Source organism: Mirounga leonina, unplaced genomic scaffold (assembly GCF_011800145.1).
Source record: "Mirounga leonina isolate KUSES-001 unplaced genomic scaffold, KU_Mleo_1.0 Mir_91, whole genome shotgun sequence".
Taxonomy (NCBI): Eukaryota; Metazoa; Chordata; class Mammalia; order Carnivora; family Phocidae; genus Mirounga; species Mirounga leonina.
Window position 1 is genome coordinate 10,187,237 of NW_023270839.1, and position 7,162 is coordinate 10,194,398.

The following is a 7,162-nucleotide window of genomic DNA, read 5'->3' on the forward strand; positions in this document are numbered from 1 at the left end:
AGAAAGTCCTAGGAATACAAATTAAGACTCTTCAGAGTAATTTGCATCAGACATTGGCTTTGTCTAATGATACCTAAAAGACCAAAACCAAAATAAGAAACAAAGAATTGATCAAAAATTATTATTTAAAAACACTTTTAAGCTTAAAAGCCACGTGAGGAACATTTCCATACAGTGACCAGGATGGAGATACAGGAGATAAGCATTTTAACATTTAAACTTTTATTAAATCTGATTTTAGGAAGAAATCATCATTAACAGCCATAAGGTGTTTTTAAAAAATAATGTGTTAACTTATCCAGTCAGCTAATATACTTAATGATCATAACTAATATTCCTAATGAGCACCTATATTTGCCTAGTACTATATCAAGTTCCGAGGTCAAACACTAATCCTGACTGCAGGAGGTTTACAGGCTAATGGTAGAACTAGACATTAATAGCTTTAAATACAGATAGAACTCTGATAACTGAGTTAAAGAAATGAACTAGGGAGAATGTGTTTCTTAAGAAGAACCATAAAACTGCAAGTGTCACTTCCTAGGTCAAGATCCTCTGGGCCCTCCTAATGAAGGAGGGAGCAATACCAGAAAACCCAATGGTTGGACATACATTTCTTTCTCTGAAAGTCTCCCTAACATTTTCTTCTTCAAATTGCATGTGAGATCAAGGAGGAAGACAGAAATGAAAAAAACTATCTCCCCATGTATAGGAATGGAATTTGACTTCAAATGTAAATCCTTAAATTTGGGGGCTCCCCTTTGAGAATTTAGCATTTAGAAATTACATTAAAAGATTCTTTACACAAAATAATTTGATTTAAAAGCTATTTAAATATTGATGTTAAAGAAAAACATTGATGCCTCACAAAGAATTAAAAGAGGAAGCAGCTGATCTCTTAATGACTGCAGGTAAGAAGAAATGTTTAAGAGGCCTTCAACTTCACAGCAACTTTTCAGTGACCGACTCTTCTGTCCATAAACAACACATTTTATGAGGTCACAGTTTTGATTTAATATATCCTCATGATGTATTTCTGAGAATGCATCCTGGTCCATTAAGAGAGACTTCTCACATAAGCAAATCCTTCTAACCAAGCTTTAATAGCAACTACTCCTGCAGATGGATTGTGAATTAGAATTACCTGAAGCTGCTTAGTGTAAAAAGTACATTTCTGGGATTCATTCCCAGAATTCTAATTCAGCAAAGCAATGATGGATTCACGATCTTTGCATTCTGAAAGCATCCCAGGTGATTTTAATGCAGGCAGTCTTCAAATCACACTTCAAAAAACACTGTATTCTGTATTTTAATTACCTTATTTCAAAACAGGAAAATGAGTTTCATAAACACTTCCTCAAAATTCAAAGAAGTTCCTCCATTTAAAATCTATGGCTGCCTGTGCACTGACAATGACAAATTCCCTACAAAAGCCCATAGTTTGGGGAAAATTGGTGACTTTGCTCACTCAAGTTTCATTAACATATCAAGGAGGCATGTTTATCCACTCCAGACAAATAAACTTCAGCAATTTCTGCACCTAAGTGATGGTGCAAGAGTCCACAACCGTCCTCATGGATCTGGCCAAAGGAAGACAGAGAGTTGAGCAGAGATTGGGGATGAGACAAGAGCCATGGATACTTCTAAAAAGTCAGAAACACTTGTGGGATCTAGCATCCATTTCAGCATTTACTATAGGACTGGTTCTGTGCTAAACATGCTGTGTGTGTATGTGGACAGATACAGAATCCTCAGAAATGGGAGAAAAACTGAAATAAGGGAAGCCTTACCTAACCATCAGGACTGGATTAAGTCTCCCTCTTCTATGCTCTCAGGGATCATGTTTATCTCAATCATAGCTCTCACTTGACAGCATATTTTATGACCGTTTCCTTGCTTTTATTCCACTACACAGAGAATGTGTGTTCTTAAATACTCTATGTCCACTACTAGCTCTGTTCATCATGTCATCTGAAATACAGCAGGTGCTTGACATTTATTAATTGAACAAACAAATGTATAAACAGTATTAACACATCTTGATAAAAATGGCTATGTCTAAAGTCTAAAAAGTCAAAAATCAGTATTACACCAATAAAAACTAAGGACATTAATCCTAAGGTAGATAGATTTACTTTTAAATTCTCTTTCTTTCTATGTTTTTTTCCCCCATGTTACAGGCACTATGGAAGCACTGCAGAATATAAAAGGGCTATGATGGGATTCTCCTGCCAAAAGAAGGAAGTCTCAGATGAAATGGAAGACACTAAAACACTAGCCCCGTCTCTGAGTCTTGTTCTCATTAACTCTCTGGAAGCCCTCAATTTTGGCATTTTCATTAGAATGACCTGTAAAACAGTACTGATCACCCCCTCACTGAAACAACCACAGCTTATTTTCCCATTTTTGGGACCAGACTGACCACAACTGCTGTCTGACCCACACAACTCTGAAATCACTGCCATGTCCCTGACAGATGGTTGCCCAAGGTTAGGACTCATTCCCTATTTGTACGTACTGTGAAAAGATCACCACAATACAGGCCCCCACTACATGGCCAGGAGGGCGGAGGGCTATACCAGAAGCCTATCCAGAGAACACTCAAGATGGCCATTATGTGGGCCCACCAAGCACGTGCCTTGCAGCAACATCCCACAAAGTGGGGGCACTGCACGAGGAGAACCGTGGGGCATGATCTTCCACAGCGAGACCCTGAACGTGATCTGGATCTTCTCCACGACCCGGCACCGCCTCTACCCCCGCGTGCTGACGGCCCCCCTACATAATGGAGATCGTGTCCCCGACAAGTGGCTGGTGACAGCTACGGAATCCTCATCTGGAAGCAGGGCATGTCTCCCCGGAGTCCCCGCTGGCAAGCACACCCACGTTTGTCAGGAGGGCCTCTCTGCCCTTCAAGGAGTCCACGCCCACCTGCCGTCTCACACAGGCAGCCAGGCTTGCCCCCAGTGTGTCTTCCACCAGTGGAAGACCCTGCCCCGAGGCCCTCTGGACAACACCAGCTGTCCCTGCCAGGTGGCGCAAAAAACACACAGGCACAGAGACCGGAAGGCAGGCAAGCCCGCGCCGCACCACCTCCTGAACACTGTGGGCGGCTCTCCCAGCAGCCCCTGCGGCCCTGGCCAGGACTCCCTGCTGCGCATGCGCATCGCCCACCCCAGGCTCCACCACAGCCTGGAGCCCTTGCATGTTCAGCACACCTGGGGCGGTGCACGCACAGTGATGCTCCGCCAGACAGGTTTCTGGGGCCCACTCCCTGCCTTAGCTCAACATTGACACTTGATGCTGTTTCTTTTGATGTTTAGTTCAAGATTTCAGAGGCAGCAGAAATGCCCTCCCAGCCGGGCCTTATTTGGCTGGAGGGCGGGGGCAGGGGTCGGGATAACCAACTTTTTTTACCCATTTCTTCAGAGAGAAACTCAAATGTCCCCGCAGAGGTTTTAAATAAAGGCATTAAGGGCGCCTGGGTGGCTCAGTTGGTTAAGCGACTGCCTTCGGCTCAGGTCATGATGCTGGAGTCCCGGGATCGAGTCCCGCATCGGGCTCCCTGCTCGGCAGGGAGTCTGCTTCTCCCTCTGACCCTCCTCCCTCTCATGCTCTCTGTCTCTCATTCTCTCTCTCTCAAATAAATAAAAATAAAAAATAAATAAATAAATAAATAAAATAAAGGCATTAAGAGGAAAACAGGAAATAGACTCCCATAGAAATGATATCCATTTATAACAGGATTTAACCTATAAAAACACAATATATTTTCCTCCTTTTTTATTTCAATGTATTCTAGGATGTTTATAAATAATAATTTTAACCTTCAGATTTTAAGCCTTCTTTTGCTCTCTTCAACAATTTAAGAGAAGAGTAAGGTGTCATGTTCCTAAAAGCTATTTGGTATCCACTCTTTCTTTGTTTTAATTGAACTATAATTGACATACAGTATTCTATTAGTTTCAGGTATACATCAGAGTGATTCAATATTTTTATAAATTATGAAACGATCCCCTCAGGAAGTCTAGTTACTGTTAACTTACAAAGTTATTACTATTTTATTGACTATATTCCCTATGCTGTGCATCACATCCCTGAGACTTGTTTTATACTGGAAGTTTGTATCTCTTAATACCCCTCACCTACTTTGCCTAGCCCCCATCCTCCTCCCATCTGACAACCACCAGTTTGTTCTGTGTGTCAAGTCTGTTTCTCCTTTGTTTCTTTCTTTTTTAGATTCCACATATAAGTGAAATCATACAGTATTTGTCTTTCTCTGACTTATTTCACTTACTGTAACACCCTCTGGGTCCATCCATTTTGTTCTAAAATGTACCATTTCATTCTTTTTTAATGGCTGAATAATATTCCATTATATATATGTGTGTGTGTGTGTGTGTGTATATATAATGGAATATTATATATATGTAAAATTATATATATACACATCACTTCTTTATTCATCTCCCTTGGACACAGGTTACTTCCCTATATTGGCTATTGTAAATAATGCTGCAGTGAAAATAGAGTGGAGCTTTTAAGTTCTTTAAATGTTCACATATATGGGTGTAATTGGTCATAAAATTTGACAACTCCAAAGTCTATAAAATCAAAACATAGTATTATTACAGTAGCAAGCAAGAGGACTCCTGAGAAATTTATCCCAAGGCAGTTTAAAATCTGTATTCTTTTAGTGTTTATGAAAATGTATGAGATTACAGTCATAAGAGAAGCCAAAAGTAACGAGGAGCATGCTTCTCCTTATTGAAAATATTGTCCAAAATTATTGAAAGTTTCATCCAGTTACTCAAGTAATCCAATCATTGCCCAATTCTCTCCTTCTGTTTGATATTTCAGAATCAACATATAAGAAAATTGAATTCTTTGACCATTAGTTTAGTTAATACAAAAGTTAAATCTTGCTTATGATTATCTTTTTAGCATTCAAAGACATTTAAAAACTCAGCATAAGATCTGACTCTGTGGTACTCAAACACACTTCCTAATAGATGACTCCTCAAGGGACAAAATCAACTCAGTAAGATACAATGTAGATGTAGTGTTTATTACACTTGATCTTAGCCAAAAGGCCAAGAAGCGATAGTAGATGTAGTGTTTATTTAGTCTGTTGGTTAAAATTTATTAATTTCCTACTCCAATGCATTTTAACTAATAACACAATAGCTTAATTTACACCATGAAATATTGAGCCATAAAATACAGATTTCTTTCATGTGAAAAATAAAATAACGGATTTTCACTGGCATACATTCAGTTTTTCAATAAAAAGTTTAAGCATAGTACACATTCCCAAGAGAAAGTACACTTTTTAAGTCAATAGGATCTTGAAATAGTGTCTTTTTCCTCCTCTCAGACTTTGAACACCAGGAGAAAGATTCACAGGGCATTTTATTCTCACACTTGCTTCCTTCTGCTGAATGTCTCATATCTTGAATGGTTACGAACTGATAGTTCTTGCTGTATTGAACTATGATTGAAATTAAAATTCATTTTCTATAAATATTGTAGACAAAATAAACTAAGAAGAGGAACCTGGTTTAACAAAGACAGAAAGAAAATTGCCAAGTCCATTCCAAAGTGAATGTGTGAGTTGAATGTGTATGTACATGTATGTCTGTTTACATAAAGTTATATTACATAGTAATTACTATATGATTATACTAATATTACATTACAATGCAGTTATATTATACTTATAAATTACATTTATAATATAAAATGATATAATAAAATTGTAATTATTGTAATATAATATAAATCTTAGAGTATAAGGTAGTGATACTATAAAGTTATATGATAAAATTTTATTTAAAGTATAAAATTACATGGAATAAAACTATATACATGATTTTTTTAATAATCCACAACTATTTCTCTGTACTATAACACATACAAATTATATCAATAAAACTTCAGAATGAAATCTTTGAGCAGAATCCTACTAAAGAAATGATATCCCCTGAATGAATAAGAACATGTAGGTCTATGGAAAGCTGGAATTCAGTGAGAAGTCACATGTTGGGTAGTTTCTTCACAGCTGTTTTCATCTCTTTACTTCTCAATGTGTAGATAAGGGGGTTCAAGAGTGGAGTAAAAATGGTATAAAACACAGACAGGAGCTTGTCCACAGAGAACCGACTGAAAGGCCACACGTAAATGAAAATGCAGGGCCCAAAGAAAAGTGTGACTACCATGATGTATGCAGAGCAAGTAGAGAGTGCTTTGGATACCCCACCAGCAGCACTCTGTTGGACAGTGATGAGGATAACAGTGTAAGAGACCAAGAGGAGCAGAAAACAGCTCATGGAGAGCAACCCACTGTCTGAGATCGTTAAGTACGCCTAAGACATAGGTGTCCATGCAGGCAAGCTTGATCACAAGAGGAAGGTCACAGAAGAAGATGTCCACCTCATTGGGACCACAGTAAGGTAAATTCACAGTAAAGGCTACTTGACTGATGGAGTGCACAAATCCAATGACCCATGAAACCAACACCACCCCCATGCAAGTCTGCCAGCTCATCATGGTCATGTAGTGCAAAGGTTTGCATATAGCCACATATCTGTCATAGGCCGTGGAAACCAGAAGTACCATCTCAGCCCCACCAATAAAGTGCAGGAAGAAGATCTGAGCCATACATCCTCCAAAGGAGATGAGCTTTCAATCACTAAGAAAGTCCCTGATCATCTTGGGGGTGGCAAACGAGGCTAGCCATATGTCTAAGAAAGATTTCCCAGCAGGAAGTACATAGGAGAGGAGGGCAAGTGGGGGTCAGAAATTACAGTGACCACAATGATGAGGTTACCCAGCACAGTGGCCACATAGATCCCAAAGAAAAGTATAAAGAAAAAATGCTGGAGATGTTGTGAAGTGCAGAGTCCATACAGCACATATACTGACACCAAGGAATAATTCTGCAGCTCCATTATCTCAAGTTTCAGATTGTGTTCTGAATCTATATAAAGAAAAGAGGGAGACATGTAAGTCAACTACAAGACATATGAAAGTGATCACCCAAATTTTATCTGAATATAATTTTAATTTGTAAGACATAATATAGAACACAATACAGAGATGATTAAAGCCAAGCACAACAACAGAGTTTGCTTCTCTCCCATGTTAAAGCTGCTTAGAATCT

At 38.8% G+C, this 7,162-nt stretch overlaps 2 pseudogenes; both read right to left on the bottom strand.

Annotated features, from left to right (window-relative positions):
- Window positions 1-4,959: 4,959 nt before the first annotated feature.
- On the bottom strand, window positions 4,960-5,105 carry LOC118003797 (annotated as a pseudogene).
- A 930-nt stretch (window positions 5,106-6,035) lies between these two features.
- Window positions 6,036-6,953, bottom strand: LOC118003003 (annotated as a pseudogene).
- Window positions 6,954-7,162: the final 209 nt, after the last annotated feature.